The sequence below is a fragment of the Poecilia reticulata genome, chromosome 10 (genome assembly GCF_904066995.2).
Source record: "Poecilia reticulata chromosome 10, P_reticulata-male-v2, whole genome shotgun sequence".
NCBI classification, from domain to species: domain Eukaryota; kingdom Metazoa; phylum Chordata; class Actinopteri; order Cyprinodontiformes; family Poeciliidae; genus Poecilia; species Poecilia reticulata.
This window is the reverse complement of record NC_088839.1, coordinates 29,793,647-29,807,616: the sequence shown is the minus strand read 5'-3', so window position 1 is coordinate 29,807,616 and position 13,970 is coordinate 29,793,647.

The window sequence follows — 13,970 nt, the reverse complement described above, 5'->3', positions numbered from 1 at the left end:
AATGTTAGTGTCTGCCTTTCAAGAGCAAGGATGTAACCTCTAAACCTCTGAGAGGAAAACAGATACGTGTTCGTCAGCTCTGCTTCTTGACAGTTCCTACAGTAGGTTATGATTACCCATCAAATAAATCAGAGGGGATGAATTATTTACTGTGCTTTTTGTAGCTACAAATATAAAATATATTTTTACACCTCCTGGTGCTCACATGACTGCATATGTATAGATAAATCAGTAAGATGTTGTAAATATATCATGCATGTAAGCCAAAAGAGGCAGTAACAAATAAATATCACAAAATTTCTTTATCAACACTTGTGTGAAAATGTTTATGAACATTACAAAACATGAGTTTTGTGCATGTTTTTGCCAACAAAAACTATATGAATAGTTTGAAAGTGAATGACATAGTATGACACTATCTATGTAAACCTCAGACAAACAACACAGTCATCCACCTCAGTACACAGTTTCTGCTTCCTGCCCCAAAAATATGATTATGTGTGCTACTCCTTCACTTTTTTGAAGAACATAACTTTAGAGAAGCAAAAAAATGAAATAAAAATACAACTGACAAGCCGAGCGATGGGATCATCTTTAAAAGAAAGACACGTGTCTCTGGTATGCTGTCTTTTAGCTGCTTGGGCAACACACCATTCCTTGTGGTTTGAGTCATCGAAACTCTTCATGTAATGCCATCCAAATTTAGACTTTTAGATTTGTGGAGAAGCTTAGCTCAAAGTGCTTTGAGGTTAGACAACAGAGGAAAAGAGAGGATGGAAGATGAAGATAAATCGTGTCCCTCATTTGTTGACTCACACAATGGGGAAGCTTTTTTATACCCTGTAACTACACTGGATTGTAAGTCTTTGCACTTGCCTGGCAGAAAAGTTGTGATAGCCTAGGAAAGTCCTTGTTTGTCTATTAAAGCTGCCGAACTACAGGGGTGGCACGGCTGCAACGCGGTGCCTGTTTTCTTTAGCTTTGATGAAGCTCGAACCGCACAACCTTTATTAGAATGGTGCAAAGTGGAAAGTTGGTGCTCTTTAACACTTGGCAGGGATTTTTTGTTGCTGTTAGCAAAGAAGGTGCTAAGAGATGCATTCAAGCTTATCACAGACTTGTAGAGATCCACATAAACAAGTCAAAAACAATGAAACACATGTAAAAGAAACAACAAAACTCATACAGCAAGCAGCTGATAAAAAATTGGAATTTGCTTCAGTACTTCTGCTGCCATTGATTTCATTCATGTATTTCTTTCAATTTAGCCTAGATTAACCTTATTCAAGGCATGTTCCAAACAATACCATCTGATTCATTTGTTTTTATCAGACTCTAGTTTCATACTTTATTAAAATTGTGTTGTGGGACAGTGGTGGAGCTAGACTTTTAAAGTTGCAGGGGCCAAGGGGGGGCCAGGACTACCTCTGGGGGGGCAAAATTTTAAATGTGTGTGTGCACATATATATAATTTAAAAAAATAACCAAACTGAATATTTGGTTAGTTTTTAAGCCCCTCTGTCATTTGACATGTTATAATTAACACCTTTGACTGGCGCACATAGAGACATGATAGACTTTATGCAGAGTTCATCACAGAGGAAACTAAAATCAATCAAATAAAAGATCCTTTCTGAATATCATCTCATGGACACTGAACTAAATGCGTCTTTCTGACCGGGAGCTGACAGCGTGTTGAAGAGTTATGGACACCTTGGTTAGGAAGCTCTGATTGGACAGGTAATTTGACGGGTAACAATATTTCGGGTCGGACCAGAATTATTTGCCTGATGGTGGTTCGGGCTTCTAATGAGTTTACATCTAATGAGTTTGGAGCACACAGAGAAAACCTAAAGAGAATGTGATCTACTTATTGTAGTTTATGTAAAGGAATAACAGCTGACTGTTGAGAGAGGAAAGAAATTAAAGTGCAGATCCGTTAGACAGAAACAAGCGCAGAGCGCTGGGCAATAAATGCGCTTAAATGCTCCACCGTTACGCTCCAATTAATCACACATGAGATGACAAACGCCAAATATACAATATATAGTTACACTGCTTACGTTAATGGTGTTTTAAAAACAAAACCAGTAAAAACTTAACCTAGTTAATATGTCAGATTCCCTCCTCACCTCATCTTGATGAGAACAGAGAGCAGTTCACTGGTTTCTGTCCAGACTGTGATCAGCTGACCACTTGGTGCGCAGACAGTTTCAACTTTACGCACAGAGAACATCGTGGAGCTCATTATTAATCAGACTAAGAACAATATCAGTCAGAGAATTATCTCTGATCTGGACGCTTTAACGGACCAGAGACTTTGGAGCTGCTAGCGCAGCTGATCCGCTTCTGCTGGTTTTTCTCCCGCTGAGGGATCAGGAAACGATCAGAGTTCTGCCGTCTGCTAATCACGTCATTTCGTGAAATCTTACCTGATTTCAAAAACGTTCTAGCAGAGAAATAATAAATGTTTCGTTGGATGACTACAAATTGGAAATAAAATTATGTTTTTCTTTCACGGACAACGAAAAAAACTGTAGCGCCACCTCTGCTCCAAACTATGAACATTGTCGGCCCCTCTTCGGTTTTTTCTCTTTTTTGCGGAGGATTAATACATAACTTATTGGTGTTTTACAACCACCAGGTATGAAGCGCTTTAGCCTTTGAGTTGCACCACAGCGCAGCATAACCGAAACATCCAGGAGAAGAATATCAGCTTGTTGTTATGAGTATAAAGGAGGCTGGTATCGCGCCTGATAAAAATCTATTTATTTATGTCACATGGACTTATATAAAGTTTTATACATTTTCTTTTGATATATTTATTATTGTTTTTCTTCTTTGGATATTAGGTTGACTTAGAATAAATAATGTACAGGAATGACCTGGTGCTGTTACATGTCAATCATCTGGGGGGGCCACTAGGGGGGCCAATCAGATGACAGGGGGGCACTGGCCCCCCTGTACCCTCCTCTGGCTCCGCCACTGTTGTGGGATAGCATGGCCAAAGTGGCTGAAAACGAGCAGTAGACAGATCTTGTCCGGTGCAGCGGAAAAACTTGTGACCAAGAAATATTTACAAAAATCCAAAAGTTAATAACTTGGCACAAAATAACCTACACAAAACTAAAGCAAAGAAAAACCATAAAATTGCCTTGTATCAAATTAAAACAGATTGTCTTCCCCTTCTTCTTCACCTGGTCTCCTCCTGTGACATCAGGAAAGTATGAATGCCTGAACTGAGGCAGCACTTCCTATTTGTTTTTCTTCTGCAAAACCAGTAAGTAAGGTAAGTTCATGAACAAAGTATAATGCACAAACTGACTGTACTAAGCAATAAATATTGACATGTCAATTTCCATCGTAGCAATAATTATTTTTTTGAAACAATTTTCCCCTTCTGACATGATTAAGGACATGATTCTTAAGACTCATGTCCCCAAGTTTTATAAAGCTAATCTTATAAAATAATACTATCTTATGTGCGAAGAGAGATCTTGTCTCAGGAAGGATGTTTGGACAGCTCCAACATCAAATTGGGGATATTCAACATGTTTGAATGTCTTGGCCTCACATATGGGGTGTCAATTGGCTGCATGGACAAATGACCATGCAGCCAGTTGAATGTGATGTGTAACCGATCAGAAAGCAAGATCACAGAACTAAGGAGGGCAATCCAAAGTATAGAAGACAAAACAATTGCCACCAGAAAGTCTGGTGTATGCCACAGATATATTTTTGTTGTTCTGTTAAATAAGTCCTATCTGTCATTGCTTTTTTTCTTGTCAGTCATGTTTATTTACTCTGAACTCATGTTTGATCTCAATAAATTTTGCAAGGCTTTTCATCTGACATCTTAATGTTCATGAGTGTGTTTGGTGTGTTGTCTTTGACGCAGTACTCTACACCACGCACTCTCTAGGATCAAACCTGTAATATCTATGATTGTTTATATCATGCATGGGGTCGCTCAGGTTTTGAAAATCAGGCGACAATTTAAAAATTTTGGGATTAGCAAAAACTCTGCATGCAGATTGGAGATGCAGACAGATCAGAACAATTCAGAACGTGTGTCAGAACAGAGACACATTAGATTCAAGTGTGTTGGAAAAAGTGATGCATCTAAAAGTTGCAGGATAATAGCTCCTGAAGACGGGTTTTGATACCCTAGGCCAAAGAGATCCATAACTTAATTGGAATCTGACACAGAAAGCCTTCTGACCCCTTGTTTCACTCACTGTAATCAAGGGTAGATGAGGTATCGGAATACACCAAATGTATTCTTCCGCCCGTGGGGGGTAGTGTTATCTGTCTTGGGTTACGGGGTGCCTTTTGGCACTGGTAGGGTACTGGAGGTTAAGGGGCAAATGGCAATGCTGGCCCTGTCAACCCTTTAGCACACCGGGTCCCAGGAGCTGGCGCCAGGCTCGCCCAGCTTCCAGCCTGTGCAAAAATAGCCCCACTGCAGTTGTTGGGCAGGGGAGAGTGACGGGGAGAGCATGTCACACCAAGAGATCAAGTTTCAGCGGCTGTCATCAGAGTGCAGTCATTACTTCTAGGCTAATTATCTCAGGCCACATGTAAACAACCAACCTGACAGCGTGAAGACTACATTGTGTTCACAGCTCCAGGCTTTGGTTTTGTCCCCTACACTTGACTGATGTTGGCTTGAATTCCAGTGTTGACTTTAGCGCTAGAGGCTCAAAGGCTGACTGAGCCTGAAGGTCTAATAAAAGTTCAGTACAGTAGGAGCCTAAATGTTACTTTTTTTCTTAAACAACCTTTCTTGGATGATATGTATATATATATATAATAGATTGTCTGTATTTGAGACAGAGAGAAACATAAGTTTTTTGAATTTTTTTTCTGTATATAAAAATGACTAAAATGATATTTTGTGGAAAACTAGGAATCAATACAAATAAATATTAAATGAGATTTGTGCATAAGTTTTAATTAAATTCCATGTGTATTGGTTAATAAAATTCTCATATCTGTTACTGAAAACAAATAAATTTGAATATTTGTTAATGTTTGGCATACTTTTAAAAACTGCAATTTCTCATGTATTCAGCAAAACTCATTATGTATGATTGCATTCATCAACTTGACTCTGACAGATTCCTTGAATTCACTGTACTACTGAAAAACTCAATTCAGCTCAGCCCAGCTTAAAGGCTCACATTCCCCAGGCTTCATGGCACATTGTCTGTTCAGGCTCATGTTTCTATCACATGCCTGCCATACCAAACCTGTGCACTATTTGATCGCAGAGCCATTATGCACAACCTGCTGATTAAGGTTCTAGTTTGTGCTATAGACTGTAAAACACACACTGTGTACACTTTTACTTTAATTATTTAAGAAAGAACGTTTATGTAGCATGGCATTGAGCCAAAAGGCAGTATGCAAATTTTAAACAAAAGTAACGTCAGGCTTATTGTGTTGCAAATTCCAGCAACAAGGCAGTTGAAAATGTTTCACGATTAAAAACACAACAGGTGTTAACAGCAGGTGACTAGTTAAGTAACTTGTAATTTTTTTCTACTTTTGAATCAAGTAATCAGTAAAAGACATTAAGTCACTTTTTAAAGGATTAATCAGTAATCAGTAGTTGGGTTACATTTCAGGGCAACTGTGGCAACAATGGTGGCAAATAAATCTGCAGGGAAAAAGAATGGTACCGCAAAGGGAAGCTGTATGCAACAATATATCACAGTACCAACAAATGAGTCAAACATTAGCAACACAGGGAGTCTGTGTAAAGAAGACTACACCACTAACAGAGGACTGAGAAAAGCATTATTTAAAATTGTTAGGAAACCAAAAGTTCTTCATGTTGCACTCAATTGTGTACAAGTGAACAAGGAAGATGTTTGGTAGTTATATTCAAGCCAGTCAAATGTCACAATGAGTGTGTGCTCCTTGGCAGCCACGTTGTGCTGTAGATGAAGATGAGACTCACCTCAGATGAAGTGGTTTTATATGACGTGACCTGAGAAGAGTAGGAGTTTGATTGGTTGATTATGTTTAAGAAGTACTTATGAGAATTGTGAAATAATTTATAAACATACATTTTATGTGTACAGGTGTGTACACATTGCATACTTACTCTATATTTCATGATAATTATGTCCTGATAATTTATGTGAAAGTTAGTCATTCTTATTTTTGTCTTTTCCTGCTCAGGAAGGATCATGTTATTGGCTTATTTGAGTTGAGAAGGTGGGCTCTAAAAGTGGTGGACTGCTGGATGAGACAGAAAGAGACGGATGTGTTGGCAGTTTGAAGACAGCTGCTCTGTGGAATGACTTGAAGAAATAAAGCTGACTTATTTTTCTGTGATTTTAATTTTCTCTTTGTAACATAAAAATTATAATTAGTCGCCGTTTGGCCACAAAAGCTCCAAACAGAAGACTGAGGATCAACCAAACAAATAAATACCACTTGGGGTTGTGGAGACTGCTGCTTACTCCTAAAAGAGGTCAAGAACCTGACTCCGTTCACCTACTGCTTGCCTGAAGGGAAACTTAGGATCTTCTGAATTCAGGGTCTGTGAAGATGGAACTTAATGTACAGCTTAAATTGAAAATGTTCATATTTGCTTAATATAATCCTAAATTAGTATCTACACTTTCACACTAAAATGGCTGCATCAATCCGTCTCATCAGCTCATCAGTCTATAACGTTCGAAGAGAATTTCTAAACAATGAGATCTGGAAAAGCACAAGAATGAAACATCTTAGATGCCACACCATAAATAAATGCCTGCTGATGAATCCTAAACTGAAAGTGGATCTTGTTATTACAAACCGGATTCCAAAAAAGTTGGGACACTAAACAAATTGTGAATAAAAGCTGAATGCAATAATGTGGAGATGGCAAATGTCAATATTTTATTTGTAATAGAACATAGATAGCAGATCAAAAGTTTAATCTGAGTAAATATAACATTTTAAAGGAAAAATATGTTGATTCAAAATTTCACAATGTCTACAAATCCCAAAAAAGTTGGGACAAGTAGCAATAAGTGGCTGGAAAAATTTTTTTTTACATATAACAAACAGCTGGAAGACCAATTAACACTAATTAGGTCAATTGACAACATGATTGGGTATAAAAAGAGCTTCTTAGTGTGTCAGTGTCTCTCTGAAGCCAAGATGGTAAGAGGATCACCAATTCCACCATTGTTGCACAGAAAGATGGTGCAGCAATACCAGAATGGTGTTACACAGCGTAAAATAGCAAAGACTTTAAAGTTATCATCATTAGCCGTGCATAACATCATCAAAAGATTCAGAGAATCTGGAACAATCGCTGTGCGTAAGGGTCAAGGCCGTAAAACTCTACTGGATGCTCGTGATCTCCGGGCCCTTAAACGTCACTGCACCTCAAACAGAAAATAACAGCATAGGCTCAGGAATACTTCCAGAAAGCATCGTCAGTGAACACAATCCATCCACCGCTGCCAGCTGAAACTCTACAGTGCAAAGAGGAAGCCATTTCTAAGCTCCACAAGCTCAGCCGTTTGCACTGGGCAAGGAGTCATTCAAAATGGAGTGAGGCAAAATGGACGACTGTTATGTGGTCAGATGAGCCACGATTTGAAGTTCTTTATGGAACACTGGGACGCCATGTCATCCGGACCAGAGAGGACAAGAATAACCCAAGTTGTTATCAACGCTCCGTTCAGAAGCTGCATCACTGATGGTCTGGGGTTGCATGAGAGCTTGTGGTCTGAGCAGCTTGCATGTCTGGAAAGGCTCCATTAATACACAGAACTATGAACTAGGGAAGACGCTGCATTTTTCAACAAGATAATGCCATACCACATTCTGCAGCAATCACAACATCATGGCTACGTAGGAGAAGGATCCGGGTACTGAAATGTCCAGCCTGCAGTCCAGATCTTTCACCTATAGAGAACATTTGGCGCATTATAAAGAGGAAGGTGCGACAAAGAAGGCCCAAGACGATTGAGGCCTGTATTAGACATGAATGGGAGAGCATTCCTATTTCTAAACTTGAGAAACTGGTCTCCTCTGTCCCCAGACGTCTGTTGAGGGTTGTAAGAAGAAGGGGAGACGCCACACAGTGGTAAAAATGGCCTTGTCCCAACTTTTTTGGGATTTGTTGACATCATGAAATTTTGAAAAAACATATTTTTCCCTTAGAGTGAAACATTCTCTCAGTTTAAACTTTTGATCTGTGATTTGTGTTCTATTGTGAATAAAATATTAGATGTTGGCACCTCCACATCATTGCATTCAGTTTTTATTAACAATTTGTTTAGTGTCCCAACTTTTTTGAAATCCGGTTTGTAAATTTTCTCTCTGTATCCCAGTTGATTTGTTATCTTAGATTTGAGTAGATTTAAATCTTAGCAGCTGTTTCTCTTTTGCCACTCTGATGCTTTGCTTGCTGTTCCACAACCTCATAGTGACATCACATTTGTCTGCAACAGAGTTTCCCAAACTAATTTAGATCTTTTAAGACAAGAAAATAATTTCTGTAGGTAAGTAAGAAGAGTGTGTTTATTATTATTATTGTTACTAGACTGTTGACTGATTGACACACAGATAAAATGCTTTAAATTGCCTTTACTGTACAGTCATATGACAAAGAAATCATTAAAAACTTTACCCTGCCTTTCTCTAATGATTGCTGGAAATGATGGGCAGTCATTTCCAGCAATATTCTATATACCCACAGTCATGCAAGGACATACAATAGACAATGGATAGAGATGAAATTTAATAGAATTCAAGTAGTATTAAGGCAATACATAACTACTTACTTCTAGCAACTGGCTAATAAAAGGCGAAGTCTTCCAGGGTATTTCTGTTCCAATTCAGCCGTTTCAATGAGCTCATCACCACCATATTTAACGGTCCTTCCTGATTCTTAAACATGTCGAATAAAGCAAGAAAGTAAACTATGGGTGTGGCATGTCATACAATAACCCATCATACAGTTTACTGTTAGCATATATGAGGTATTATTCAATAAGGCCACAATAATAGAGATCTGAAATTATGTTAAACTTCCACTTTCAAGCTGTCACTTACATCCTCCTGGGTGTTGTCAGGTCTCACTTTGCGCTCATAATTGCCCTCCTGTATTCAGTTTTGTTTAAAAGTGGACTAAGTGATCAGGAGTTGGTACTCACATATTTATATATGCCACCTAAACCAAATTATTTCACCTGAGAGACGCAGTTAAAGGCTAGTTGAAAATGTCTTTTGCATGAGGCAACAGTGTGCATTAGTGGACCACTCTGTCAAGTGAATGACTGACATTTCTAATGGAACATGAGCGCTTCACTGAACATGGATTCAGCCATTAGCTGGCAGGACTTTCATGACCAAGAGAAATCTGAGCGGTAATTCATTTTTGGGAACACGTTTGTTCATCCACACCAATCCCTATTAAGGGACTTCTTGATCCTTCATTTGCTAATTGAGTTATCTGCAAGAGTCGGGATTTGAAACTGAGAAGTGTCACTAATCAGGCTCTGTTTACCTACCATTATGTTGAAGCAAGAGGCTTAGTTTAAAGATATAATTATACCTCACAAGATAGCGACCTCAGCCAACCTCATTTTGTAATGCTGAGCACTTTGGCAGGGCTGTTGATGCATACTGAGCAGATTTCACTAAGCATTGTCTGTGTTTTTTCCTCCCTGTTTCTACTTTAACTCGTCTCTAACTGGAGCATAAAATCTGTTCACAACATAAATACTGAGGGAGTTTGATTAAAATACTAATTTTCTCCAGATGGTGTTTTCGGGGAAGTGCTGAATATGCACAAGGCTATCGTTTTGTTCAGCTCTTCTTTCATTTAAGACAAAATCAACGCTTGATGACAGTGAAACAAGGGAAGCAAGAGCAAAAACCCTGGAGTGGAAACGCTACCCATTTTGTTGAGTCCTGGAATGTGATTTGATCGACACTATCCACTTGCAAAGGCCTCCTCATGCCCTCTGAAAAGACATTTGCAACCGGTGTCAAGGCCCTATAAATCATCCTGTATCAAAGAGGCCATGTAACGGTTTCTACATTTCAACATATGTGGAATCAGAACACGTCTGTCATCGACGTGAGCCACTCTCAGAAAAAACGGGCCATTTGGAGGCCTTTCCCACTGTAATGTGGACCATATGTGCTATTGATTTGAGAGGTTTTACCTGCCACTGAGGGATACTCCTAAAATGAGGTGAGGCAGACGCTGTCATACCATTACTATTGTAAAGGATTAAGCCTGTACACTAAAATCAACAATATGGATAACAACTATTATGTAGCGAAGAAGGCAAGGATACATTTTCTTTACCTTTTTCCAGCTCTATCCTTTTTCATCATTATTTATAGTTACTTTCCAGATTTAGTTTTTATTTCATGAATATTACCTAGACAAATTGATTTAGTTTATTTCCAACAAATGAGACAAACTCCAACCCTGAAGAGCCGTGCCAAAGTTAGACTGTTCATCTTAATATACAAGTGGCTCTCACTGTCCTCTGAGGTTTTACGTTCCCAAAGCAACTGATCCTCATTTTGTAGCGGCCATACATCTGCTCTTGAAAGCCTCTCTTCCATCTTCTGCTGCTTCGTATTTAAGTCTGGCCCTCAGTTGTGAATTTCACTTTTAGCTTTCTCCAGGACCGTAATTTCTTTGAAGAAGTTCAAAGTTTCTCTTCGTTCTAGGATTTAACCTCCAGTTGGGTTCTCAGAGGTTAAGGATATACGACCATGCAAATGAAACATGTTTTTTATTTTAAATTTGGTTTCTGCTATGTGATGCCGCTTGATCCTCCAACTTGCCTTTGTTGATGACACCCTTTACTCTCCTCACCTCACACATGTGTGACTTAAAATTTGTTCATACTAATTTTTTAAAGGCCTTTTTCTGTCGATGCATAACACCAAAAGTAAAATTTTATTATTTGTGTGAATTATCATTTCCTGACATAGATTTATGTATTTCTTTAATTGCATGTATAAAACTCTTAAGAAACATTTTTCCCTATTTATATCACTCTTTTGAAGAAATGTTAAGTTTTATTATTATATTATTTTTCTGCAATTTAGAAGTCTGTTTTTCAAACAACTAAATTTGTCATTACAATTAAAAGACATTATAAATTGATTATTTAATCTATAATCTATAAATATAGCAGAAAAGACAACAACAAAGAATCAAGTAAAATTTTGAACAAATGTAATATATTGATCTGATTTGGCTATTTTGCAGCAATGTGTGGTGATTCTGAACTATATTTATACATATTTATTTATTTAAAATAAAAAATATATATATAAATAAAGGTCGCTGTTAGTTAAAGGCCATAATTTTCTGCTCTTGCATTGAATCCAATGCAAAGTAATGAATTTTTTAAAATAAGTCGTCATCGTCTTGTTTGCTGTTTTTGCCCATTCTGAAGTAAATTATATGCATGTTGTGTTTTTCACAGCTATTGATGCTGTTATTGAAATATGATTGTCAATTTTAAACAAAAAGTGTAATCAATATTTTCTTTAAATATATTGGAAAAATGACATATATCAAGCTAACTCATCCCTTTATACTTTCATTTAATAAATTATGGTGTCTGATTTTATTTTTTATTGTAGGTAAGTACTCATTAATTATGGAGATCAAAGTCATAAGAATGTTCAAATATCACCTCTAGTTTAATTCAACTGAATGTTATCTATCTATGTACTTTTGAGGGGCAGAGGGTTCTGAATCGTGTAATCATCGTTTGGGTCAGCTGGCTATGATGACAAATTATGACCCCTGATTGAACCAAAACTCTTAGCAACTTCCTGCTGGTAGATTTTAGCATTGTTTTTTCTACAAGAGACTTGGAGCAGATTATAGAAAATTACTTTCAATTGTCGGCTGTCAAAGTGGGAAAGAAATATTTCCATCATGGGAACAATTTGATGCAGGCTTGGTAAGAAACGTCCTGCTGGAAGAAATTATTTGAACTCCAGAACGTCTCTCAAAGCATGTAACAGTGAAATGGTGAATAACCAACAACTGAAAAAAGACAGAGGAGCAACATAATAAAATTAGTAAGTTCAGAAAAACCAGTCAGGGAATATTATTGCTGAATAAAGATAAATTAATGTGGAAATTTAGATTTTTGGAAAAATGGGAGGGATATATTTTTTTCTCTCTCTATATACCAAACCACCGGTGTGTGTGTGTGTGTGTGTGTGTGTGTGTGTGTGTGCATGTGTGTGTGTGCGTGTGTGTGTGTGCGTGCGTGTGTGCGTGTGCGTGTGTGTGTGTGTAAGGGTGTGTGTGTTCAAGATCTTACAAACTTTCACGTTACTATAGTTATATTTCTATACGTTATTCCAAGTTGCTTTATGTTTTATTTCTATTTTTCTGAAGATCATTTTTTTTCACTTAGTACAATAATATTTTGTTCTTCTAGGATTAAAAGTAAAAATGGAATAAAAGCAACATTTCCTCTGTAAGTAAAGTCTGGCTCTGCGGTAACAATCCTTCACATTTACAAACATGGACATGGAGGCCCCATGAAGCCGATGGGTGCCGTGCGTACAAGGCTTCACTATTCTGGGAAGCCGTAACCTCCCGGCCACCTTTTTTCCCTACATAAACTAAGACTGGCTTAACATTCCTGGCTCAGTGTTTTGTGGTACAGAGAGGAGCATGTAATCAGACCATAAAACGGTCTACGGCCTGTGCTCTTTCGGCCACAATTAATAGTTTTAGATTTACTGTCCCTGTATGTCATTTTCATTTAGAAAAAAAAAAAAGTTAACATCAGATTTACTCAAAGTTTATAAATAATCCTGCTGCTATGCCAGTAAAAATTCAACTGTTAAGTTTTTGCCCACATGCAGATAGTCACTCTTTAACTAGCTAATGCTTGTTACTCGAGTTCAAAATAATCTGGTTTACTGCTGTGATCAAGCAAGCAGCGGCTGCAGTCGAAGAATCAGTTGCAGCCCCTGTTGAAGTGGAAAAAAATGGCATTTCGAAATGTCTTCGTTACAGCTGCTGTGTTGTCTTGAATTACCGTGATGCAGCGTTTCAAAAAACAGATTGAATTCCCTTTGCTATCATTTTTGTGCAAATTGTTTTTCCACAAATGCAAAAAAAAACAAAAAAACAAAGTGAATTCACAATTACAGTAATTCTCCTGCTCACTTCATGACAAGTCCTAAAGAGGTTGAGCAGACGCGAGGTTAAGTGTAGAAGGAGTAGCAGCGTCTGTGGTCAGTTTCCGAGCGGGTATTCATTTCACCAATGAGCTTCGATACAGCGGCTGGCAGGGTTTATGGACAAGTGTTGGGTTTGTTTTTTATTTTGAAAGTATCACTTCAAAGGACTTGGAAAGAGATGAGGCTGAACTTCTCACTGAAGGTGAGAGATCTTTAGATCAGAGGTCATCAAGAAGATCGTCCTTTCAATTAAGACCGTCTTTTGCTGACATGCATTGTATCTACACCAAAATATGTAAAATTAAAACATCTACAAGTGGCCAGGATTTTATTACAAAACCTAATAATGGGACAAATTCATAATTTTCAACGTTAAATATTGTGTCCCCTGTCAGCCTTATTACATTATTATTTACAGCTTAGTGCATGATATGGTTGTGAGCTCCAGCTAGTCAAGGATCATCATAGCTGTTGCCCCTATTTTGTGTCCGTTAAGTAAATGGAGCCTGTGTCTTCCTGGCATGGCGCAAATTCTTGCGATTAATGTAAATGATAAGGAATCTGCAACTCTCCGAATTCTGAGATCCTCTGGATTAAAGGTTCAAGTTCCATCCGACTCTGGAAAAGGATGACTCACAAGCACGGCCCAGATTGCTATCGGGTGTCTTGTCTTCTCTCATTTAAGAAAGCACGGAAGAGAAAAACTTTCAGCAGCACAAGCTTAAGAGAAACCAGCAGCTTTTCACGACAACTCAGGAAACTAATGT